General features: G+C 43.7%; 1 protein-coding gene across 1 annotated transcript in view; it reads right to left on the reverse strand.

The window, feature by feature from the left end:
• Positions 1-26,367, reverse strand: part of LOC106584983 (WSC domain-containing protein 2) — a 94,503-nt gene extending 68,136 nt beyond the window's left edge. The window contains exon 1 of the mRNA XM_014170690.2: positions 25,800-26,367. The gene's annotated coding sequence lies outside the window, so the exon portion shown is untranslated. The remainder of the gene's footprint in view (positions 1-25,799) is intronic.
• Positions 26,368-26,856: the final 489 nt, after the last annotated feature.

Consider the following 26,856-nt stretch of genomic DNA (forward strand, 5'->3'; position numbering starts at 1 on the left):
TTTTGATTGCTGTGTTTCATTTTGCAAGCTATCTCTGGGGTTTGGGGGAATTGGCTAACGGTTTAGTGTTTTGAGTTTAGAGTACCTGAAACGTTTCAGCAAACGTGTGTTAACAATTGGGAAAAACTGTAACTTATTTCTGGATATCTTCGGACCTACCCACAATTAACTTTTTCTCAACATCATATGGAGGATCTACTCTGTGCTACTGAGTTCGTATGCCAGCTCGGTAGCTAGCTCAAGCTGGCTAACGTTAGCCACACCTCATGCTCTTCACAGACTTTGTGGTTGTGTGATCTAGTGGGAACCCGTTAGCACTGCAGACTCCGGTGCCTTCTTGTCGTGGGCTCAAAAGAAAAGAGAAAATTGTGTCCTATTTGTTTTGTCAACTGCTCAGTATGTTCTTTCTGTAGTAGGCTATGGGAGTTTTGTAACTTTTTCCACCTTGGCTTAGTGCTAGCGCGCTAGCTGACTGACACCTGGAATCTATCTATTTTGGATAAGAGCCAATGTTATTTGGATAAATAGCTTACGTTAGCTGGCTGGCTAGCTTGCTAAGTTAAATGCATGTAGCTAACATTATTTTATGTTTGGTTAGATGGTGTTATGTACACTACCAGTCAAAAGTATTAGAACACCTTCTCATTCAATGTTTTTTTCTTTATTTTTAATATTTTCTACATTGTAGAATAATAGTGCCGACATCAAAACTATGAAATAACTGTCACGTTCTGACCAGTATGAGGGTTATTTTGTTAGTGTAGGCTGGTCAGGACGTGGCAGAGGGTATTTGGTTTATGTGGTTCGGGGTGTGTGTATTATGTAGAGGGTAGTTGATTTATGTATTCCGGGGTTTTTGGTCACTGCTCTGTTAGTCTATGTTCTTTCTAGTTAGTCTGTTTCTATGTTTAGTTAATTGGGGTGTGGACTCTCAATTGAAGGCAGGTGTTGTCTAGTTGCCTTTGATTGAGAGTCCTATATATTAGGGTGTGTTTGTGTTTGTAATTTGTGGGAGGTTGTCACTTGAATTGCTGTCTTTTGCCGTCAAGTCTGTATTCGTTGTCCATCGTTATGTTTTGTTTGTATAAGTGTTTTCATTAAAATGTTAATTATGAGCACTCAACCCGCTGCGCCTTGGTCCATTCCTGACGACCGTCATTACAATAACACATATGGAATCAAGTAGTAACCAAAAAAAGTGTTAATCAAATCAAAATGTATGTTATAGTTGTATTTTATATATTTCTTCAAATAGCCACCCTTTGCCTTGATGACAGTTTTGCACACTCTTGGCATTCTCTCAACCAGATTCACCTGGAATGCTTTTCCAACAGTCTTGAAGGAGTTCCCACATATGCTGACCACTTGTTACCTGCTTTCCTTCACTCTGCTGTCCAACTCATCCCAAACCATCTCATTTGGTTGAGGTCGGGGGATTGTGGAGGCCAGGTCATCTGATGCAGCACTCCATCACTCTCCTTTTTTGGTAAAATAGCCCTTATATTGACAGTAGGTGTGTGTGTTTTGGGTCATTGTCCTGCTGAAAAACAAATGATAGTCCTACTAAACCCAAACCAGATGGGATGGCGTATCACTGCAGAATGCTGTGGTAGCCATGCTGGTTAAGTGTGCCTTGAATTCTAAATAAATTACAGACAGTGTCACCAGTAAAGCTCCCCAACACCATAACACCTCCTCCTCCATTCTTTACGGTGGGAAGTACACATGCGGAGATCATCTGTTCACCTACACCGCGTCTCTGTCACGACTTCCGCCGAAGTCGGTCCCTCTCCTTGTTCGGGCGTTCGGCGGTCGACGTCACCGGCCTTCTAGCCATCGCCGATCCACTTTTCATTTTCCATTTGTTTTGTCTTTGTTTTACACACCTGGTTTCACTTTCCCAATTACTTGTTCATTATTTAACCCTCTGTTCCCCTATGGTTTTTTGTAAGTGATTGTTTGTATGTTATACGGTCCGTTATGTGGGCTTGCTTTATTGTATTGTATATGCCTATTTTGAGTAAATTATGTTTATTTACTCATATCTGCTGTCTTGCGCCTGACTCCTCTACACAAGCTACATACAGACCACATTACAGAATCACTCACCCGAACGAACAACTGTTCCACCTGAGGCAGGAGACGAGGAGCGCGTAGGATTTTGCATTGGACTTCCGGACCCTGGCCGCCAGCGCGGGATGGAACGACAGGGTCCTAATTGATCACTACCGGTGCAGTCTGCGCGAGGACATCCGTCGGGAGTTGGCCTGCCGAGACACCACCCTCACGTTGGATCAGCTGGTGGGCCTGTCCATCCGGCTGGACAACCTGCTGACTGCCCGCGGACGTCCGGATCGGGGCCTGTCAGTTCCATCCCCCAGCACCTCCGCTCTGACGCCCATGGAGCTGGTAGGTGCTGCACTAAGGGCGACCGGAGGAGGGGCCATTCCCTGCACCATCTGTGGCCGCAGAGGGCACACTGCTGGTCGGTGCTGGGGGGGTTCCTCAGGGAGTCGAGGCAGCACTATCGTGTCACCCCAGGTGAGTCGTCACCAGCCTCACCGAGAACCCCCTGTTGCTCACATGTATGTGTTTATCAAATTTCCTAAGTTTTCCCCGCATGTCACGCATAAGGCGCTCATAGCTTCAGGCGCAGCTGAGAATTTTGTTGACCATTCTTTTGCCCATAGTTTAGGGATTCCCCTGGTTCCTGTGGATATGTCCTTCCCTGTGCACGCCCTAGATAGTCGACCATTAGGGTCAGGGCTGATTAGGGAGGCCACCGCTCCACTAGACATGGTTACGCAGGAGGGTCACAAGGAGAGAATCAGTCTCTTCCTTATTGATTCTCCTGCGTTTCCCGTGGTTCTGGGCCTACCCTGGTTGGCCTGTCATGACCCCACTATTTCGTGGCAACAGAGGGCTCTCAAGGGGTGGTCACGAGAGTGTTCAGGGAGGTGTGTAGGGCTTTCCATTGGTGCGACTACGGTGGAAAGTCCAGAACAGGTCTCCACCGTGCGCATCCCATCAGAATATGCCGATTTGGCTCTCGCCTTCTGTAAGAAGACGACGACTCAATTACCACCCCATCGACGGGGGGATTGTGCGATAAATCTCCTGGTAGACGCAGCACTTCCCAGGAGTCACGTGTATCCTCTGTCACAGGAGGAGACGGCGGCTATGGAAACATATGTCTCCGAATCACTGGGGCAGGGATACATTCGGCCCTCCACTTCATCTGCCTCCTCGAGTTTATTTTTTGTGAAGAAGAAGAAGGATGGAGGTCGGCGCCCGTGTATTGACTAGCGGGGTATCAATCAGATCACTGAGGTACAGCTACCCGCTGCCTCTTATCGCCAGTGCGATCGAGTCAATGCACGGGGCACGCTTCTTCACAAAATTGGATCTCAGGAGCGCTTACAACCTGGTGCGTATCCGGGAGGGGGATGAGTGGAAGGTGGCATTTAGTACCATCTCAGGGCACTATGAGTACCTCGTCATGCCGTATGGGTTGATGAATGCTCCATCAGTCTTCCAGGCCTTTGTTGATGAGATTTTCTGGGACCTGCACGGCAGGGTGTAGTGGTGTATATCGAGGACATTCTGATATTCTCCGCTACACGCGTCGAACATGTGTCCCTGGTGCGCAGGGTTCTTGGTAGACTGTTGGAGCATGACCTGTACGTCAAGGCTGAGAAATGTCTGTTCTTCTAACAGTCCATCTCCTTCCTAGGGTACCGCATTTCCACTTCAGGGGTTGAGATGGAGAGTGACCGCATTTCAGCCGTGCGTAATTGGCCGACTCCCACCACGGTAAAGGAAGTGCAGCGGTTTCTAGGGTTTGCCAACTACTACCGGAGGTTTATCCTCACTGCTAAAGGGGGGACCGGTGCGACTGCAGTGGTCGGCTGAAGCAGACAGGGCTTTTGGTCACCTGAAGACTCTGTTTACCTCTGCTCCCGTGCTGGCTCATCCGGATCCCTCTTTGGCGTTCATAGTGGAGGTGTGCTCTCTCAGCGCCTGGGCACGCCACCGAAGCTCCGCCCCTGTGCTTTCTTTTCGAAGAAGCTCAGCCCGGCGGAGCGAAACTATGATGTGGGGGACCGGGAGCTGTTGGCTGTTGTCAAGGCTCTGAAGGCGTGGAGACATTGGCTTGAGGGGGCTAAACACCCTTTTCTCATCTGGACTGACCACCGCAATCTGGAGTACATCCGGGCGGCGAGGAGACAGAGCCCTCGCCAGGCAAGGTGGGCCATGTTCTTTACCCGTTTTGTTTTCACTATGTCCTACCGACCAGGTTCCCAGAACGCTAAGGCAGACGCACTGTCCCGGATGTATGACACAGAGGAGCGGTCCATGGATCATACTCCCATACTTCTGGCCTCTTGCCTGGTGGCACCGGTGGTGTGGGAGTTGGACGCGGACATCGAGCGGGCATTACGCACAGAGCCCACTCCTCCCCAGTGTCCAGCTGGGCGTCTGTACGTTCCGTCTGCTGTCCACGACCGTTTGATCTATTGGGCCCACACGTCACCCTCCTCTGGTCATCCTGGCATCGGTCGGACGGTGCGTTGCCTTAGTGGGAAGTACTGGTGGTCCACCTTGGCCAAGGACGTGAGGGTTTATGTTTCCTCCTGCTCGGTGTGCGCCCAGTGCAAGGCTCCCAGACACCTGCCCAGAGGGAAGTTACAACCCCTCCCCGTTCCACAACGGCCATGGTCGCACCTGTCGGTGGACTTCCTGACGGATTTTCCTCCCTCACAGGGCAACACACGATCCTGGTCGTTGTGGATTGGTTTTCTAAGTCCTGCCGTCTCCTCCCTTTTCCCGGTCTCTCTACGGTCCTACAGACTGCGGAGGCCCTGTTCACTCACGTCTTCCGGCACTACGGGTGCCTGAGGACACAGTCTCTGATCGGGGTCCCCAGTTCACGTCCAGAGTATGGAGGGTGTTCATGGAACGTCTGGGGGTCTCGGTCAGCCTCACCTCAGGTTTTCACCCCGAGAGTAACGGGCAGGTGGAGAGAGTAGGCCAAGGGCGTGAGGGTTTATGTTTCCTCCAGCTCGGTGTGCACACAGTGCAAGGCTCCCAGACACCTGCCCAGAGGGAAGTTACAACCCCTCCCCGTTCCACAACGGCCGTGGTCGCACCTGTCGGTGAACTTCCTGACGGATTTTCCTCCCTCACAGGGCAACACACGATCCTGGTCGTTGTGGATCGGTTTTCTAAGTCCTGCTGTCTCCTCCCCTTTTCCGGTCTCCCTACGGTCCTACAGACTGCGGAGGCCCTGTTCACTCACGTCTTCCGGCACTACGGGGTGCCTGAGGACACAGTCTCTGATCGGGGTCCCCAGTTCACGTCCAGAGTATGGAGGGTGTTCATGGAACGTCTGGGGGTCTCGGTCAGCCTCACCTCAGGTTTTCACCCCGAGAGCAACGGGCAGGTGGAGAGAGTAAACCAGGATGTGGGTAGGTTTCTACGGTCATATTACCAGGACCGGCCGGGAGAGTGGGCGGCATTCATCCCCTGGGCAGAGATGGCCCAAAACTCACTCCGCCACTCCTCCACTAACCTCTCCCCTTTCCAGTGCGTACTGGGATATCAGCCGGTTCTGGCACCTTGGCATCAGAGCCAGATCGAAGCTCCTATGGTGGACGAATGGTTTAAGCGCTCGGAGGAGACCTGGGACGCTGCTCATGTGCATCTGCAATGAGCCGTGAGGCAACAGAAGGCGAGCGCTGTCCGCCACCGCAGTGAGGCCCTGGTGTCCGCACCGGGGGACCGGGTCTGGCTCTCGACCCGAAACCTGCCCCTCCGCCTGCCCTGCCGGAAGCTGGGTCCCAGAACAACAGCAAAGGACCTTGTGAAGATGCTGGAGGAAACAGGTACAAAAGTATCTATATCCACAGTAAAACAAGTCCTATATCGACATAACCTGAAAGGCAGCTCAGCAAGGAAGAACCCACTGCTCCAAAACCGCCATAAAAAAGCCAGGCTAAGGTTTGCAACTGCACATGGGGACAAAGATCGTACTTTTTGGAGAAATGTCCTCTGGTCTGATGAAACAAAAATGGAACTGTTTGGCCATAATGACCATCGTTACATTTGGAGGAAAAGGGGGAGGCTTGTAAGCCGAAGAACACCATCCCAACCGTGAAGCACGGGGGTGGCAGCATCATGTTGTGGGGGTGCTTTGGTGCAGGAGGGACTGGTGCACTTCACAAAATAGATGGCGTCATGAGGAAAGAAAATGATGTGGATATATTGAAGCAACATCTCAAGACATCAGTCAGGAAGTTAAAGCTTGGTCACAAATGGGTCTTCCAAATGAACAATGGCCCCAAGCATACTTCCAAAGTTGTGGCAAAATGGCTTAAGGACATCAAAGTCAAGGTATTGGAGTGGCCATCACAAAGCCCTGACCTCAATCCTATAGAAAATGTGTGGGAAGAACTGAAAAAGCATATGCGAGCAAGGAAGCTTACAAACCTGACTCAGTTACACCAGCTCTGTCAGGAGGAATGGGCCAAAATTCATCCAACTTATGGTGGGAAGCTTGTGGGAGGCTCCCCGAAACATTTGACCCAAGTTAAACAATTTATAGGCAATGCTACCAAATACTAACTGAGTGTATGTAAACTTCTGACCCTCTGGGAATGTGGTGAAATGAATAAAAGCTTAAATAAATCATTCCCTCTACTATTATTCTGACATATCACATTCTTTAAATAAAGTGGTGATGCTAACTGACCTAAGACAGGGAATTTTTACTAGGATTAAATGTCAGGAATTGTGAAAAACTGAGTATAAATGTAGTTGGCTAAGGTGTATGTAAACTTCCGACTTCAACTGTATATACTACGCGGTGACAGAGGAAGGCCCAAATAATTGTCAAAGACTCTGCTACTGCACGGCAAGTGGTACCGGACCGACAAGTCTAGGTCCAAAAGGCTCCTTAACAGCTTCTACCCCCAAGCCGTAAGACTGCTGAACAATTAATCAAATGGCTACCCATACTATTTGCATTGACACCCCCCACCCTTTGTTTTTACACTGCTGCTACTCACTGTTTATTGTCTATGAATAGTCACTTTACCCCTATCTACATGTACAAATTACCTCGACTAACCTGTACATTGACTTTAGTTAAAACTGCATTGTTGGTTAAGGGCTTGTAAGTAAGCATTTCACGGTAAGGTCTACTACACCTGTTGTATTCAGCACGTGACAAATCAAATTTGATTTGATTTGTTTTGCCATAGATTTTCTGTTAATTACCAACATTACTGAAGATTCCGGTAGCTTTGCAACCCTAATAGCAATATCACACTCCCAGCCCTGGCCTCAGTCTAACCTTGCAGCGAGGTCCGTGTGGATGGCTGAATGTTTCCGGCAGGGAATAAGTGAGGCCCTGAATAAGCTGAGTCATCCTCAGAGCACATCTATAAGAGACCTGTTACTGACACATGCACAGTCACCACATAGTAGAGTAGACACAGGAACTGATGGGAGCCATCATGGTCTGGGCCCTGGCTGCCACGTGGCCGACCAGGCACTGTGTAATAATGTGACACTCCCACACATCGCACCAGACTTGTGTGACTTCACTGACAGATGGATAATGAATATAGGCCTTGTGAATGGAACCTGCATGAGCGTGCTTACTGATCCCCACCAGACCGGAAACTAGGCTAATACTTAAGACATGCTTAGAGCCTTATCCTATTTGATGCTTCTAGTGCAGGAGCCAACTCTTCGTATTAGAACAATGTGGAACGGTAGCAATGGCAGGTCTTATTGTAAATAGATAGAGCTTGGCTACTGCATGACATTACATTACAAAATCTTAGTCCTGAACAGCATAAAACATATTGTAAGAACATTTAAGGTTCACCACACCCTTCATGTACATGTTCCCAACTGTGCATACACATTTAACTACTTATCCCATGATAATTACACAGCGGTAACAGGCCTGCTGTATGTAGAGAATCTTAGCAGGAACAGTGGGATGTACCCCGGGATTTTGCCAGGAGTTTCACTTCACAGCATTCCGACAAAGCTGCATGGAAGCTGTGACAGCCCAATTAGGGCCCAGTGAGCAGAGAGGAGAGGAGATCTGAGGCTGCTGCCTCTCCCTGTACAAGCTGAAAGACAGATCAACAGGGGATCTCTTCTCTTCTCCTGTGTGACTCAGTTGGTGGAGCATGGCGCTTGCAATGCCAGGGTTGTGGGTTTGATTCCCACGGGGGACCAGTACGAGAAAAAAAGTATGAAAATGTATGCACTCACTACTGTAAGTTGCTCTGGATAAGAGCGTCTGCTAAATGACTAAAATGTATATCCTTTATCAGACCAACCACTGGTGCTGCATTGGAGGGAGGAGGGGAGTATTATTTAGCTCTGCTGTGCCAGTCCGCTTCCTACTGTCCAGATATCTATGAGTGGAATTGCAGATTCACCATGATTCTCTACATAATTAGGCCTTAAATTGGTAAAATAGATTATTGGGCATGAATATTATTGTGAAGATGAGGTATGTGAAATTTACTACATACCATACTATAGTTGCATTCTTTTAACAGCAAGGGGCAACAGCAACAACATAGCTCAGGCAGAAGGAAGCTGTCTCCTCCATTTATATGCCAATGATACAGTCTTATGCTCAGCTGGCCCCTCCCTGGATTTTTTTATTAATTGCTCTATAACAAAGCTTTCTTAGCGTCCAACAAGCTTTCTCAACCCTTAACATTGTTCTAAACACCTCCAAAAGGTCATGTGGTTCGGTAAGAAGAATGCCCCTCTCCACACAGGTATGATTACTACCTCGGAGAGTTTAGAGCTTGAGGTAGTCACCTCATACAAGTACTTGGGAGTATGGCTAAACAGTACACTGTCCTTCTCTCAGTTAAATCTAGACTTGGTTTCCTCTATCGTAATCGCTCCTCTTTCACCCCAGCTGCCAAACTAACCCTGATTCAGATGGCCATCCTACCCATGCTAGATTATGGAGAAATAATTTATAGATCGGCAGGTAAGGGTACTCAAGCGGCTAGATGTCCTTTACCATTCAGCCATCAGATTTGCCACCAATCCTCCTTATAGGACACATCACTGCACTCTATACTCATCTGTAAACTGTCGCAAGATCCACTGGTTGATGCTTATTTATAAAACCCTCTTAGGCCTCACTCCCCCCTATCTGAGATATCTACTGCAGCCCTCATCCTCCACATACAACACCTGTTCCGCCAGTCACATTCTGTTAAAGGTCCCCAAAGCACACACATCCCTGAGCCGCTCCTCTTTTCAGGTCGCTGCAGCTAGCGACTGGAACGAGCTGCAACAAACACTCAAACTGGACAGTTTTATCTCAATCTCTTCATTCAAAGACTCAATCATGGACACTCTTACTGACAGTTGTGGCTGCTTTGCGTGATGTATTGTTGTCTCTACCTTCTTGCCCTTTGTGCTGTTGTCTGTGCCCAATAATGTTTGTACCATGTTTTGTGCTGCTACCATGTTGTGTTGCTACCATGTTGTTGTCATGTTGTGTTGCTACCATGCTGTGTTGTCATGTGTTGCTGCCTTGCTATGTTGTTGTCTTAGGTCTCTCTTTATGTAGTGTTGTGTTGTCTATCTTGTCATGATGTGTGTTTTGTCCTATATTTATATTTTATTCATTATTTAAAAAAATTAAATCCCAGCAGGATTTTTTAGTCCCCGCAGGAGGCCCTTTGCCTTTTGGTATGCCGTCATTGTAAATAAGAATTTGTTCTTAACTGACTTGCCTAGTTAAATAAAGGTTAAATAAATAAACAAAATAAAAATATCTGGGTAATATCTGCAACTTGTTACCAAACAGAGCCCGAATTCATTAGGCAGAAACTGTAGCTCAAAACAAAAAGATAAATGATTTAATAAATGCAGTGTTTATCTTTCCTCCCACATGATCCAGCCTAAGGAGGCATTCATTACTTTAATATGGGAATTAATTTGCAGAATGTAATATAAAAGTGCGGAAATTGCCAGGCTTTGGTAGTTGTGTGTTAAATATCAATGGGGCTTTGGCTCAGCATTAGCCCAAGATAAATGGCTCACTGAGTTAAACACTGGCGCCAGTAACTACGATACATTTCCCTTCTCCAAGATGCAATGAATGTGGAACCAAAGAACTAAAAGTCTGTGTTTTAGGAGGATGGGTGTTGGCAGGTGGCGCCCTCTTGGTAAACCAGGTAGAAAAAACAGGTTCCAGTACTTTCACGCAGACTAAGGCTTGTTTGTGTGTCAGCAAGTTCAAGAATGAACAAGAGGGTCTGTTATTGTAGGTCAGCAATTACAATTGGCTGATGTTGTAATCTCAATGACTGGCCACATCTCAAGGTCAGCCATTCATTGACTATATAATGGACTATTCTTTCTCTCTTTTCCCTCACTCTATTTCTCTAGTCTCCCCACTATTTCTTCTTCTCGGTCTCTCTCTCTGTCACACACACGCACACATACACTCCTTAATGTCGACCCCTCTAACTCCCCTTGGCAGTTAGTGTTGGTCATTTACAATGATATGAGAGTCAGCCTGAATGACACTGTAGAGGACAGACAGGCAGTTGGCGGATGTAGCTGAGAGTTGGCGAGACTAAAAGGAGCCAGTGCAAACGCCGCGTCTGGGACCTGATTCCTAATCAACCCTGAAAACTCGGTAACACTTTACTTGACACCTAGCGTCATAACAAGTTATGACATAGTCATAACCATGTCATAATATGTCATAACAGTTGACATAACTTGTCATAACCTGTCATAATATGGTCATAACACTATCATGACACATATATTTAGACCTCTTGTAACATATATTGCATTATTTTACGGCTGGTTATGACACCTACAGAAGAGTGTCAAAACCCACAAAAACGACCATACAAAGCCAAATATTCAATTACACCATAGTCTACAGTATGTTTGTTACATAACATTTTATGAAATTGACCACATTCAATTATCATTGTAATTGCGCACAAATTGATGTCAGACACGCACCTACCCCAATACTCTGTTGCTGATGAATGGGATGAATGCAAGAGCAGATTTCAGGAGCAGGAAAAGACCCCCTCTTTTTGACTGATGACTGACATAAGGGCATGTACGTGATAGGCCTATCTGGCTTATATGATTATGGTGGTCATAATGTTTCTTGACAGTGTCATAAAGTGTCTTTTCTTAGTCCACATAAAGTGACACAGGAGGGTCATAATGCTTTTTGACAGTGTCATAAAGTGGATTTTCTTAGTCCAAGTAAAGTGACACAGGAGGGTCATAATGCTTTTTGACAGTGTCATAAAGTGGATTTTCTTAGTCCAAGTAAAGTAACACGTGATGGTCATAATGCTTCATGACAGTGTCATAAAGTGTATTTTCTGCAAGTTATTTAAAATGAAAAAATGACTGTAAACAGAATTCATTACAACAACAACAAAGGACTTAAGAACAAACTTTCAAATGAAAGGAAACTTGTTGGCAGGGAAAAAATACATTTGAATAAATGTGAGTTTTGACACTCTTATGTAACCAGCCATAACATAACGCAATATATGTCACAACAGGTGTAAATATAGACCTGGCATTAACCTCACATAACCAGTTGATTGATGGATATAGATGACTGACAAAGCCATATGAACAAATTTAAATAATCAAAACACAATACCAATTCAAGTTCAATGATCCAATAAGGAACGGAGAGTATGAGCCTGCTGAACCACATTATAGTATATACTGTAAACAAGCTATAGTATATACTGTAAACAAGCCTGTAAACACAACCGTCCTTATAGAGTGGATTCATTGTATCTCCACACACCGACTAGCAGTGTTAGAGTAACGACCTTGGTTAATGACGGTAATGATGACAAATCATCTCCTTGTTTCTGTGACAGTGCATGTTTCCCTGCCCTTTCTACGGTGTTCCGCAGTCATCCATCACCATGTGATGCCTCTAACACTGCTGATCCATCGTCCTTCCTCCTCGGCCAGGTAGACACAGTTGGAGATGTTAACAAAGTAGAGTGACAGAGTCCCCATCGTGCAGGGAAAAACACTTGTGATTCACTGACGTCTATATCCCAGCATACTGGACCCCAAACCACACACCAGCCCCACCCACCACCACAACCCCCTTCGTAAAACCAAACAATAGTCACGGGCGGGTGGGCTAAACAACATCCTCTCCCTCACTGCCCTGCTGTATCTGCGTCTGCTGGAGGATGCCCAGCGAAGAAACAAGTGTTACTTTGATTGGACAGGTCTGGGTTCACATCCTTCAAAGAGGGGCGAGAGGAACATCCATTCACACACTGGCTCAGGAAACTCCTCATAGAGCATCAACATTAGCATAACCAAAAAATGTAAGCGTTTGATGAGGATGAAATTAGTGAAATGTATAAAGGAGAAACATGTAAGTATGCACACACGCACAATGTCATACTCCATTACGACATCATCTTGTTACCTAAATCTTGTATTTGGGTTTTATCCCACCCCACAGAATAGCCTTTCCCCACACAAGGTTACCCTATCACCTTTCCAGGCAGCTATTACTTGAGTATTATTTACTGAAAAAGCCCACTGTTGCGGATTATCCCTGTCAAGACAAAAAATCTGCCTAGATATGTATGCAGCAAGGCTAGCCCTCCTCAGGCCTTCCCTGTAACTGATCAAAGAGTCTTGCGGATAAATCCCCACTCCAAAATAATCTTGACATTTGAGGAAACATTAGCAAACTGTAAACAGCTTAGTCTAGTTGTTTTCTCAAGTTGACCATAGTATTCACGGGTGGGATGGTCATTATGACCGGCGATTAATTTATTTTAGAAATGTAACTTTATATATTTCCCAAAGAAGCATCGCAGTGGACTGCATTTCCGGCATGGATAGAAATGTTAGCAGCAGGAGGTGCTGGCGCCAGGATGATGCGTAGCACAAGGGTCAAGTTACCATCTATTCTAGGTAATGTCAGCTAGCTGGCTAGCTACACATAAATAGTGTCACAGTCACAGTGTCTCCTGACCCCTCCTGTCTCAACCTCATTTACATTTACATTTAAGTCATTTAGCAGACGCTCTTATCCAGAGCGACTTACAAAATGGTGCATTCACCTTATGATATCCAGTGGAACAACCACTTTACAATAGTGCATCTAAATCTTTCAAGGGGGGGGGTTAGAAGGATTACTTTATCCTATCCTAGGTATTCCTTAAAGAGGTGGGGTTTCAGGTGTCTCCGGAAGGTGGTGATTGACTCCGCTGTCCTGGCGTCGTGAGGGAGCTTGTTCCACCATTGGGGTGCCAGAGCAGCGAACAGTTTTGACTGGGCTGAGCGGGAACTGTGCTTCCTCAGAGGTAGGGGGGCCAGCAGGCCAGTGGTGGATGAACGCAGTGCCCTTGTTTGGGTGTAGGGCCTGATCAGAGCCTGAAGGTATGGAGGTGCCGTTCCCTTCACAGCTCCGTAGGCAATCACCATGGTCTTGTAGCGGATGCGAGCTTTAACTGGAAGCCAGTGGAGAGAGCGGAGGAGCGGGGTGAACCTCCAGTATTTATGCTGCAGTAGTTTATGTGTCGGAGGGCTAGGGTCAGTCTGTCACATCTGGAGTATTTCTCCTGTCTTTTCCAGTGTCCTGTGTGAATTTAAATATGCTCTCTCTAATTCTCTCTTTCTCTTTTTCTTTCTTTCTCTCTCTCGGAGGACCTGAGCCCTAGGACCATGCCTCAGGACTACCTGGCATGATGACTCCTTGCTGTCCCCAGTCCACCTGGCCGTGCTGCTACTCCAGTTTCAACTGTTCTGCCTGCGGCTATGGAACACTGACCTGTTCACCGGACGTGCTACCTGTCCCAGACCTGCTGTTTTCAACTCTCTAGAGACAGCAGGAGCGGTAGAGATACTCTCAAAGATCGGCTATGAAAAAGCCAACTGACACTTACTCTTGTGTTACTGACTTGTTGCACCCTCGACAACTACTATGATTATTATTATTTGACCATGCTGGTCATTTATGAACATTTGAACATCTTGGCCATGTGCTGTTATAATCTCCAACCGGCACAGCCAGAAGAGGACTGGCCACCCCTCATAGCCTGGTTCCTCTCTTGGTTTCTTCCTAGGTTTTGGCCTTTCTAGGGAGTTTTTCCTAGCCACCGTGCTTCTACACCTGCATTGCTTGCTGTTTGGGGTTTTAGGCTGGGTTTCTGTACAGCACTTTGATATATCAGCTGATGTAAGAAGGGCTATATAAATACATTTGATTTGATTTGATTTGAAATAGGATAGACAGCAATCCAATATTCATTTTTTTATGACATAAACATCATCTTGATCTGCTAAAAACAACAATGTTAGCTACCAAGGTAGTAGCTAAGCTAGCTAGCTAATGAATAGATTTCCAGTTCCAAAAATAGATCTATGACAATACAAAAACAGAATTGCAACGAAATATCAAATGTTTTATCACTTGAGAATAAATACCCAAGTCCTGGTGTCAAGTCCTGACCATAGTAAGATGTGATTTTCTATGGTAGAGTAGATCAGGGCATGACAGGGGGTGTTTTGTGTTTTTCTATGTTTTCTATTTCTATGTTTAAGTTCTAGTTGATCTATTTCTATGTTGTTGTTTTTTGGGTTGATCTCCAATTGGAGGCAGCTGGTCCTCGTTGCCTCTAATTGGAGATCATATTTAAGTAAGGGTTTTTCTTCCTGGGTTTGTGGGTGATTATATTTTGAGTAGTGTTTGTTTCCCGGCGTCACGCTTTGTTTTGTCATTTCAGTTATTTATGTATTGCAAAAGTTTCACGGATTAAATAAAATGTGGAACTACAACCACGTTGCACTTTGGTCCGCTCCTTTCGACAGCCATGACACCTGGACTAATTTCTCTGTTTCCTAACCTAAGATACAGAAACCTGTGAAAGCTGCTAAACCCTGTCCGCGGATGAAGGTCCCAAAAAAGTCCCAAGTCCTGGAGAGACTGAAGGGGATAGCCATATCCATATGTATGCTATTGGTTTACTATTAGAATTGGTTGTAGGACAACAAAAGTACTGCTAAAAGTAACAGTGCATAGAACGTACATGACCAACTAGCTACTGTTGGCTGCTCTCATGACCATGATCTTGTAGAGTTACTCCACCTCAAGAATTGCATTTGGCGATAGGCTCGGCACACGCATACTCAGGCTGACTGGCTATCGTTCAGGCAAATGAGAAATAAGCGCACTCAGGCTATCCGGAAGGTCAAAGTTAGTTACTTTAAGGAGCAGTTCTCTCTCTCTGGGTCTAAGCCCAAGAAGTTCTGGAAAACAGTTAAAGACCGGGAGAATAAATCCTCCTCCTCACAGCTGCCCATGTCCCTTAATGTTGATGATGTGGTTGTTACTGACAAGAAGAACATGGCTAAGCTCTTTAATTACCACTTCATTAAGTCAGGATTCCTATTTGACTCAGCCATGCCTCCTTGCCCGTCCAACATTTCCTCATCTCCCACCCCTTCTAATGCAACTATCCCCGATGCGTCTCCCTCTTTTTCCCCTGCCCGCTACAAAGTTTCTCCCAGTAGGCAGTCACTGAGTCTGAGGTGCTAAAGGAGCTCCTTAAACTTGACCCCCAAAAAACATCTAGGTCAGATGGTTTAGACCCTTTCTTCATTAAGGTTGCTGCCCCTATCATCGCCAAGCCTATCTCCAACCTTTTTAACCTGTCTCTCCTTTCTGGGGAGGTTCCCATTGCTTGGAAGGCAGCGACGGTTCGTCCTTTATTTAAAGGGGGAGATCAAGCTGATCCTAACTGTTATGGGCCTATTTCTATTTTGCCCTGTTTATCAAAAGTGTTGGAAAAACCTGTCAAAAATCAACTGACTGGCTTTCTTGATGTCTATAGTATTCTCTCGGTTATGCAATCTGGTTTCCGCTCAGGTTATGGATGTGTCACTGCAACCTGAAAAGTTCTCAACGATGTCACCATTGCTCTTGATTCTAAGCAATATTGTGTGGCTATTTTTATGAGCTTGTCCAAAGCTTTTGATACGGTAGACCATTCCATTCTTGCGGGCCGGCTAAGGAGTATTGGTGTCTCTGAGGGGTCTTTGGCCTGGTTTGCTAACTACCTCTCTCAAAGAGTGCAGTGTATAAAGTCATAAAATCTGCTGTCTCAGCCACTGCCTGTCACCAAGGGAGTACCCCAAGGCTCTTTTCAATTTACATCAATAAGATAACTCAGGCAGTAGGAAGCTCTCTCAGCCATTTATATGCAGATGATACAGTCTTATACTCAGCTGGCCCCTCCCCGGATTCTGTGTTAAATGCTCTACAACAAAGCTTTCTTAGAGTCCAACAAGCCCTTAACGTTGTTGTGAACACCTCTAAAACAAATGCCATGTGGTTTGGTAAGAAGAATGCCGCTCTTCCCACAGGTGTTATTACAACCTCTGAAGGTTTAGAGTTTGAGGTAGTCACCTCATACAAGTACTTGGGAGTATGGCTAGACGGTTCACTGTCCTTCTCTCAGCACATATCAAAGCTGCAGGCTAAAGTGAAATCTAAGTTTCCTCTATCGTAATTGCTCCTCTTTCACCCCACCTGCCAAACTATCCCTGATTCAGATGACCATCCTACCCATGCTAGATAATGGAGAAATAATTTATAGATCGGCAGGTAAGGGTGCTCTCGAGCGGCTAGATGTTCTTTACCATTCGGCCATCAGATTTGCCATCAATGCTCCTTATAGAACACATCACTATAGAACACAACCTATACTCCTCCGTAAACTGGTAATCTCTGTATACCCGTCGCAAGACCCACTGGTTGATGCTAAAGGTCCCCAAAGCACACACTGGACAGTTTTATCTCAATCTCTTCATTCAAAGACTCATTCATGGACATTCTTACTGACAGTTGTGGCTGCTTTATGTGATGTATTATTGTCTCTATCTTCTTGCCCTTTGTGCTGTTGTCTGTGCCCAATAATGTTTGCATCATGTTTTGTGCTGCCAACATGTTGTGTTGCTACCATGTTGTTGTCATGTTGTGTTGCTGCCTTGCTATGTTGTTCTCTTACATCTCTCTTCATGTAGTGTTTTGTCTCTCTTGTTGTGATGTTTGTTTTGTCCTATATTTATATTGTATTTATTTAAAAAAATTAATCCCAGGCCCCTTTCCCCGCAGAAGGCCTTTTGCTTTTTGGTAGGCCGTCATTGTAAATAAGAATTTGTTCTTAATTAACTGACTTGCCGAGTTAAATAAAGGTTGAATAAAAAAAATATATATATATATATATAAATAGATACTGGGTGTGCAAGTTTCTGTTCAAGCCCGGCCCTGACATTATTTGTATTAGACATATTTCATTTAACTATTCAATCATCTCTTGTTTTGGAGAAAGATGGATGTTTAAATCTACTAACCATTTATATAGGCATTCTTTGTATGATATGAAATAAAGCATTGATTCTTTGAATTAAGTATAGTGTATTTTCTGGGTCATTGAACATTCCCTGTTTGTCTCTTTTATTTGGGTGTCACTCACTCTCATTTTGTCTGATGATATTGCACAGATTTGCAGCTGAAGTTAATGTCCTTGATCGTTGGTGTGGGTGTAACAATCCCTTTATGGCTGACCTAGGAGGCAACCCCTGTCCACAACAAGAGTTCATACCCACAAAGCAGAGTACATTATCCTTCTAAAACCATGATCTTGGTTGGGCTAGGATACCAGTACTTTAGGTCCCACCTCACGATGGCCACTAAGGCTTTGTCTCACTTTGTTTTTCCTTGATTACTCGCATCCTATCTCCTCACCTGTATTGTATCGCAACTGTATTGGAGGAGAAGGTACAAGGTCCCTCCCCTCTGACCTTCTTCTCCAATGGGTTTTGAGAAGGATGTGTTGAGAGGAATCGAGGAAGGATGAATTGAGAAAGTGCCTAGCTCACATGTGCTACACACAAACCCCTCTGCTACACTCACTGACCTCAGAGCAGACTGTGTGAACTGAGTCAATCTAGCACCCACAGAATACATTTTGTGGGTATTTAATTCTGCTACATTGACTCAGGCAGCTGATGAGTTATACTGTCGGTTGTGTAGGAGAAGGTGAAAGGGGCGTGACTGTAGCAGAGGTGAGTTCTAAACTGAACAAAAATGTTAACACAACATGTAAAGTGTTGCTCCATGTTTCATGACCTGAAATTAAATGAAAGATTCCAGACATGTTGTATATACACAAAAAGCTTATTGCTCAAATTTTGTGCACAAATGTTTACATCCCTGTGAGTGAGCATTCCATCAACCTGACAGGTGTGGTATATTAAGAAGCTAATTAAACAGCATGATCATAGAGTACCTAGAGGTCAAACAGCGAAATGGTTCCAATCGTTTTTCCACCATTCATTTTTCCCAAAGGGGATTTTAGAAACACTTAAAGGGCTGTTTTGTGTAGGTTTACGTTGGCGTGACGTTTTGATAGCCATGTACCGTAATTTCCGGACTACTGAGCGCACCTGAATATAAGCCGCACCCACTGAATATAAAAATATATATATATATTTTGAACATAAATAAGCCACACATGTCTATAAGCCGCAGGTGCCTACCGGTAAATTGAAACAAATTAACTTTACACAGGATTTAACGAAACACGGCTTGTAACAAAAATAAATAGGCTTTAACGAAACACGGCTTGTAACAAAAAATAAAAAATTTGCAGTAAGCTTTAGTTGTCTTTTTGCACTGAGTCATATCCTCACGCTGCTGTTTCCAACGTCTTATCGACTCATTAAGACCAAGCTCCCGTGCAGCAGCTCTATTTCCTTTTCCAACAGCCAGATCAATCGCCTTCATCTTGAAAGCTACATCATATGCATTTCTCCGTGTCTTTGCCATGATGAGGGTGACAAAATGACTACCGTAATCAGAATGATGGGAAGTTTGAGAGCGCTCGATTTAATCTAAACAGTAAACAAAAAAGTTGTTTGACCTTAACCCGTTCGGCAATTTCATTGGTCTAATGAAAGCTTCATGCCGCCAAAAAACTGAGCACGTCACAGAATGTGTTTTTTTGGAGAAAAAAAAATTGAAAGCGGGAAAAATCCATATATTAGCCGCGCCATTGTTTAAGCCGCGAGGTTCAAAGCGTGGGAAAAAAGTTGCGGCTTATAGTCCGCAAATTACGGTAAATCTCTCTAGGACAATGTGACCATTATCGATATATTCGCCTGTATTTACCCCCCCAAAATGTTATGCTAATTAGTCTCTAATGTGGCTATGATAAAGAACTACAAATGCCATGAGGATCTGGATGAGACTGCCATATTGAGGAAAAGGTAAGAATCTCTGGATTAACTATCTAATGTTAGCTAAATGTAGTAATGAATAAATTGCCTGAAAAATGAATGGTGGAAAAATGTAATGTCCACCAGAGCTGTTGCCAGATAACTGAATGTTCATTTCGCTACCATAAGCCACCTCCAACATCAGTAATTTACAGATATACAGAATTTGGCAGTACATCCAACCAGCCTCACAACTGCAGACCATGTGTAACCACACAAGCCCAGGAACTCCACATCCGGCTTCTTCACCAGCGGGGATCGTCTGAGACCAGCCACCCAGACAGCTGATGAAACTCTGGGTTGCATAGCTGAATAATCATCTGTGTGCTCGTCATCCTCAACAGGGTCTTGACCTGACTGCAGTTTGGCATCGTACCTAACTTCAGTGAGCAAATGCTCACATTCGATGGCCACTGGCACGCTGGAGAAATGTTCTCTTCACAAATGAATCTCAATTTCAGCTGTGGGTTATGGTATGGGCAGGCATAAGATATGGGGGGGTTAGTGTTGTGTTTCTTCTGGGACTGGAATAAAAATGCCTGTAACGTAAAGTTATTAACCGGTTCCCATGCTTTTAAAATGACGGTAGCCTACACACACACACACACACACATCCACTGGCAAAGATTTACGGCTTGCAGGCAGACACTGAAATACTTTTCTGAGTGACAGAGTGAAGGCTTTGCATAGGCGCTTAGTTGTGTTTCTTCTGGGACCCCAAAAAATGCCTTGAATTTAAAACAATGTTATTAACCGGTTCCCATGCTTTTAAAATTATGGTTCTGTTCTGGAACAGTTTAGATCACTTTAGTTTCCGGTTTTGATTCTGTTCCTCAAATTTTGTTGCCATTTTCTGTTTTTCGTTTCTGTTCCCTGTTCCAGGGCCTTTTGCAATAATAACAAATTATAACACATTTCATGCAATTGTATTTATTTTGCCATGGGGCAGAGAGAAAACAATTGCAGTTTTACAGCTAATTTCCTGCAATTCTATCCATTTTGTCAAAACTTATATCATGTTAATGATATCTGAGTGAGAGTAACTAACAAAATCAATGGGGCCCCCTTGGAGTTCAGGGCTCCTGCGCACCTGCCCAGCGTGCACGGTCGCTATTCAGACATGATTAATTCAAGTTTAGATACAGTAGCTGGCTAGACTAACTTTATATTTGTATTTGTATTTATTTTTGTACTTTTACTCCTTTTTCTCCCCAATTTTGTGATATCCAATTGGTAGTTACAGTCTTGTCCCATCACTGCAACTCCCTTTCGGACTCAGGAGAGGCGAGGCTAGACTAACTTAACAATGTAAAAGTTGTTAGCTGACATGGTCATTTTGTGACTGTCAGTGACTGACATAACAAGAGAAAAACTGCTGATGCACAACCAAATTTCGAAATTGCACATTGCGTATTCTACTATTCTAACTCGCAACAGTAAGACTGACTTCCCAAATAAATAAATAAATAAATAATATGTTGTTTTTGGTGGGGGCCCCTTAGCGGCTGGTGGCCCTAAGCGAACACTTATATCACTTATGCATGGAGCCAGCACTGGTTATATTAGAACCAATCACAGAGATGTCATTGTACATGCTGTAGATGTTTCTGTCATTTCCCTCAGACATGACATGACTAAGCCACCACTATATGAGTCCTACATCTCTACTTATAGAGATCATAGATGAGACAATGCCTAATTTACCTGTCAGAATTTGGAGGCATTAAACTGTTTTCATTGAGATGATGGACGTGTCTTATTCACTGTTCTTTCCTTCAATCACTGATTAACCTCTTTATAACTGACAGGCCATAGATCTGCTGTTCTGTCAATCTATGATTCTTATTCTCAGTGGTGTAAAGCGCTTAAGTAAAAATACTTGAAAGTACTACTTAAGTAGTTTACTTTACTTTACTATTCATATTTTTTACAACTTTTACTTTAACTTCACTACATTCCTAAAGAAAATGATGTACTTTTTATTCTATACATTTTCCCTGACACCCACAAATTCTCGTTACATTTTGAATGCTTAGCAGGACAGGAAAATGGTCTAATTCACACACCTATCAAGAGAACATCCCTGGTCATCCCTACTGCCTCTGATCTGGCGGATTCACTAAACACACATGCATCGTTTGTAAATTATGTCTGAGTGTTGGAGCGTACCACTGGCTATACGTAAATGTAAAAAACAAGAAAATGGTGCCGTCTGGTTTGCTTAATAGAAGGAATTTGAAATGATTTATACTTTTACTTTTACTTTTGATACTTAGGTATATGTAAAATGAAATACTTTTAGACTTTTACTCAAGTAGTATTTTACTGGATGACTCACTTTTACTTGTATCCTTTCTATTAAGGTATCTGTAATTTTACTCAAGTATGACAACGAGTACAGAGAAAACCATCAACTCCCTCTGTCTAATGTGCCACTTCCCTGAGACACTGCACTGATGAAACCCAGAGAACACTCAACACTGAAGCTCCGTTTTTATAGCCAGGCTATTTCTGTATACACTCTAATGAGAATCTTGGCATCCGTTCATGATAATGAAATATCAATAGAGAGAGAGCACATCATCAAACATACATACAGTACAGGACAGTACAGTGCCTTCCCATAACACAGCAGGGTTCAGAGGGTTTCATTGCTATGACCAGCTCAGCCATGGATGTTCTCTTTATGTCAGCTCCTCTGGTTATATTCACAGACCAGAGCCACTTGTTCTGATCCATGAGGAGTCACTGAGAGTTCACCAAGAGGATAAAGAAGGAAGCCTTTAAAGTGCTCGACTGGGCTGGGTACTAAGCCTGCTAGAATCTGAAATTCTAAATGAAAGGCTACCTACATACTAGATTTTTTTTTACTTAACAAAAAAAAGAGTACTCACAACTGTTTCAATGTGTCAGCTGGCCTGGTGAGTAATTGGAATGAATGAATATATATAATGGGCAATACTAGAAAATACTGTACCATGCATCTGTTATTACCATGGTTAGTTACCATGTAGGGTGACCCAGCCCCCGAAGTGACTAGTTACACTGAATGCAAGGATTCCTCTGTTTTGTCTTACGAATTCAACATTCTCTGTGTTTATCTCACCAACCCCCATTGTCACACCTCAGAGGCAGAGGTTCTGTTGTCTTTACAGGTCTGTAGGTCTTATGTCTGAGTGGAGGTTAACTAGTAATGCTGTTGGTCAACAACTCAGATTTTTAATCCAAACAACTGAGGCTTAAAGAAGGTCTTAGATTAATTGTCTCACTCTCTTTTTTGTTCCTGATCTGCGCTGGTGAGATACAGTCTCTCCTCTTTCATTCTCTTCCTCTCCCATGAGCTATGGGCTCCCTCTCTGATCATGCTTAGAATAATGCCTTGTAATGCTTGTTAATGCTTTGTAACTTAAGCTTTATGTCTTGTATGGCATAAGGCTCCCGAGTGGCGCAGTGGTCTAAGGGACTGCATCTCAATGCTAGAGGCATCACTACAGAACCTGGTTTGATCCCGGGCTTATCAAAACTGCCCGTGATCGGGAGTCCCATAGAGCGGCGCACAATTGGCCCAGCGTCATCCGGGTTAGGGGAGGGTTGGCCGTGGTAGGCCGTCATTGTAAAATAAGAATTTGTTCTTAGCTGACTTGCCTAGTTAAATAAAGGTACATTTTTTGGTTCAGTATGTTATTTCATTCATTTTACAAAGTAATTAAATACACTTGTATTTAGAATTCCATTTTCAGACATTTATTGATTGCCAATTACTGTAACTCAACTTTAGTCTCTTGCATACTGCTAAATCATCTTTATGGAGTCAGATAATTCATTTAATGGGCCAATTGCTTAGTCTTATTATGAGTCGCATGTGAGGTATATATAATATGCACATATCAAATATTACTTCACTACAACCATTCCAATAACAGTCATTGAGAGCACCTGAATGTCTCTTTTTCCTATCTAATTGCAAAGGGGTGAGAGGAACATTATTCAGATATACTGTTGCTGTTTGGCACAGCATCACTCAGAATCCAAACCCCCTTGAGCATTCTTATCTCTAGCCTGTCCCCCCACTTTCTCAGCCTCAGGCTAGTAGATGGCTGCAGGGTGGGACGGCTACTGCCAGCTACACTTAAGCTAGATAATGATTTCATTTGTCAAAATGAGTGACTTGTAATTCATCAATTTCTTGCAAAAGTACAAGGTGTTGACACATATAATATATACACAACTTGTCATTAATAGTGGGTGCCCGGTTTTATACTTACTTTCTCCAGAGGGTAATTACTATAGCCTACTGTACTGTACTATGGCAGCAGTCTGAACAATTCCCAGCATTAATAACTGGGTAGTTCAGCAGACTTGTGGTCATTTTTAAAGACTTAACATATTGCTGTTATATTATTCTGACCCAAGAATGTTAGGGTTAGGGTTAAATATGGGAATGTTTGCTCACTTCCAGTACTGAATAACTGTGCCTCTGGAGAGCACCAGCTGACAGATGATGCTTCATTATGAATACCACCAAATATCAATTCAGTTAATTTCCCCATTACTGAGCTACCACAAAGGAGAATAGGTCTAACACATCTCTAACCATGCCATTAGCCTCGGTAACAGAATAACAGAGGGTTAAGGAAGGAAAGGCAGGAAGTCAGGAAGGCAGAAAGGCAAGCCGGTTTCCTCTGCTATCTGAGGTGGATCTGCAAGTCATTCTGCTAGTTAAACATTAGCAGGAGGGCTCTAATGAAAGTCCAGCTGCCTCACACTTTGGGTAAAGTGAGAGTTGCGATGTGTTGATTCTCACGACCAAACAATATTTACATAGAGCAAGCCCTCCAGAACAGGCAGGGAAATAATGACATGCAGCCTAGCAGAGCCACTGACTGGGCATGATTACACACACTGAGATGAGTTGGCTACTGGTGCAGAGGGCACTCTCACATTTCCATTAGCACACCTAACTAATCCAAATAAACCCTGAATGTATCAGGTGTTGTGAGATTCAGGGGAGCTGATCGTTTTACACACACACACACACACACACACACACACACACACACACACACACACACAAAATCAAACAACCTCTTCCTGACTTGACTTTGTCTAATTGATTATAGACTACAGACAGACTATTGTAATTTTTGGCAACGATTTACACAAAATACTCTGTAATGTCAAGGTGGAAGAAAAATGTTAACATTTGTGAAGAAATTATTAAAGATAAAACTAACATATCTTGATTTCATACGTATTCAACCCTCTGAGTCAATACATGTTAGAATCACATTTGGCAGCGATTAGAGCCCTCCTGCTGTGAGTCTTTCTGGGAAAGTCTCTAAGAGATTTGCACACCTGGACTGTACAATATTTGCACATTATTATTTTTCAAATTCTTCAAGTCCTGTCAACTTGGTTGTTGATCATTGCTAGACAGCCATTATTAAGTCTTGCCATAGATTTTCAAGCCAATTTAAGTCAAAACTGTAACTAGGTCACTCAGGAACATTAAATGTCGTCTTGGTAAGCCACTCCGGTATATATTTGGCCTTGAGTTTTAGGTTATTGTCCTGCTGAAAGGTGAATTTGTCTCCCAGTGTCTGTTGGAAAGCAGACTGAACCAGGTTTTCCTCTAGGATATTGCGTGTCCTTAGCTCTATTCCATTTCTTTTAATCCTAAAAAAACTCCATAACTCTTGCTAATGACAAGCATACCCATAACATGATGCAGGCACCCCTATGCTTGAAAATATGAAGAGTGGTACTCAGTGATCTGTTGTGATGGATTTGGCTCAAACATAACACTTTGTTTTCAGGATATAAAGTTCTTTCTTTGGCACATTTTTTGTAGTTTTACTTCATTGCCTTATTGCAAACAAGATGCACTTATCAATGTCTCAGATGCTATACAGTAGAAACCAGCTGATAGAAACAGACGTTATCCAGTAGAAATCTGCTGGTAGATGTTAAATCCGACAATAGAAATCTGCCTATAGAAAATACCTTGTTAAATCCGACAATAGAAATCTGCCTATAGAAAATACCTATAACAGCCTAGTAAAATTCTATATCTGGTTAAAAAAAATGTAATCAATGTTTGACAACTTTCATTGAACTGAATAAAATATGGTAATGTCTGTAACCTTTAGACTTCAGACTCCCGTCTAAACGTTTGCTGGTTTGCTGAAATTACACTGCACTGTCTGATCGTCAAAACAATTGTGATGGGGGCACTTATCAGTGTCTCAGATACTATACAGTAGAAACCACCTGATAGAAACATACGTTATCCAGTAGAAATCTGCCTATAGAAAATGCCTATAACAGCCTACTAAAATTCTATATCTGGTTAAAAAAAAATGTAATCAATGTCTGACAACTTTCATTGAACTGAATAAAATATGATAAGATCTGTAACCTACCTCAAATAGGAGTCATGAGAGAGACATCCAAAGGTGAGTGCACTCCATTACCGCATAGTCGGAAATCTTTGGTTGAACCTAATGCGCGGGTAACAGAAAGATGCAACTCTGAAATAAGAATGGGTCTGATAACTGCTCTCATGCACAATCTTGGTCCTCGCTCGGAGAAAATTCCTCACAATATCAAGACAATAGATCCAGTGGTAGTCTAAATATTGAGATGTGGTAACTAATTTATGAATTCGCCATAACGTCCATGCGTGGGTCCTCTGTCACTGAGTTTCTCAATCCCGTCACAAACCAATCTTGGTCCAGTTCAATAAAGCATTCATTGGATGCTGCCACACGTTTATTTACATTGAGAGAAGAACGCGGAATATGGTCCTTGAAGCAAACCAAATTATATTGAACACGTTAGACGGGAGACTATCCTTTCTGTATACCGCTGTCATCTATTTGGGTCAATGTCGGTATGATGCAGACAGCGTGTCGCGGTGAGAAGACCTGTCTATTCTCTTCGTGTCCAGGCCGCCTGTCAAACAGCCCTGTGGATCGCGCACACCACAGCGGTAACCGCGCTCTGCGCTCCACACAGGCGGATAGCACTGCCTACTGTATTTAAAGAGACACAGCAGAAAATACACGCAACTAAGGGCGCGGTGACTGTGCATTTCACTGTGCGTTTTGTAATAACTACTTTTTCTATTGCATATATTATAAACCATACAGGCCACCCTACACCATAAAACAAATAATTTATCCTTGAGTATTCATGTATGATTCATGTCTTGAATTAATTATATGGGTATATATGTATGATTCATGTCTTGAATTAATTATATGGGGCAGGTAATGGTCACCTTGACATGATTTATTTTATTTATGTAGTTTTATTTAACTAGGCAAGTCAGTTAAGAACAAAATCTTATTTACAATGACAGTCTACCAGGGCAAACCCTAACCCGGACGACACTGGGCCAATGGTGCGCTGCCCTATAGGATTCCCAATCACAGCCAGTTGTGATAGAGCCTGGAATCGAACCAGGGTCTGTAGTGA

This window comes from Salmo salar, chromosome ssa24 (genome assembly GCF_905237065.1).
Source record: "Salmo salar chromosome ssa24, Ssal_v3.1, whole genome shotgun sequence".
NCBI lineage: Eukaryota > Metazoa > Chordata > Actinopteri > Salmoniformes > Salmonidae > Salmo > Salmo salar.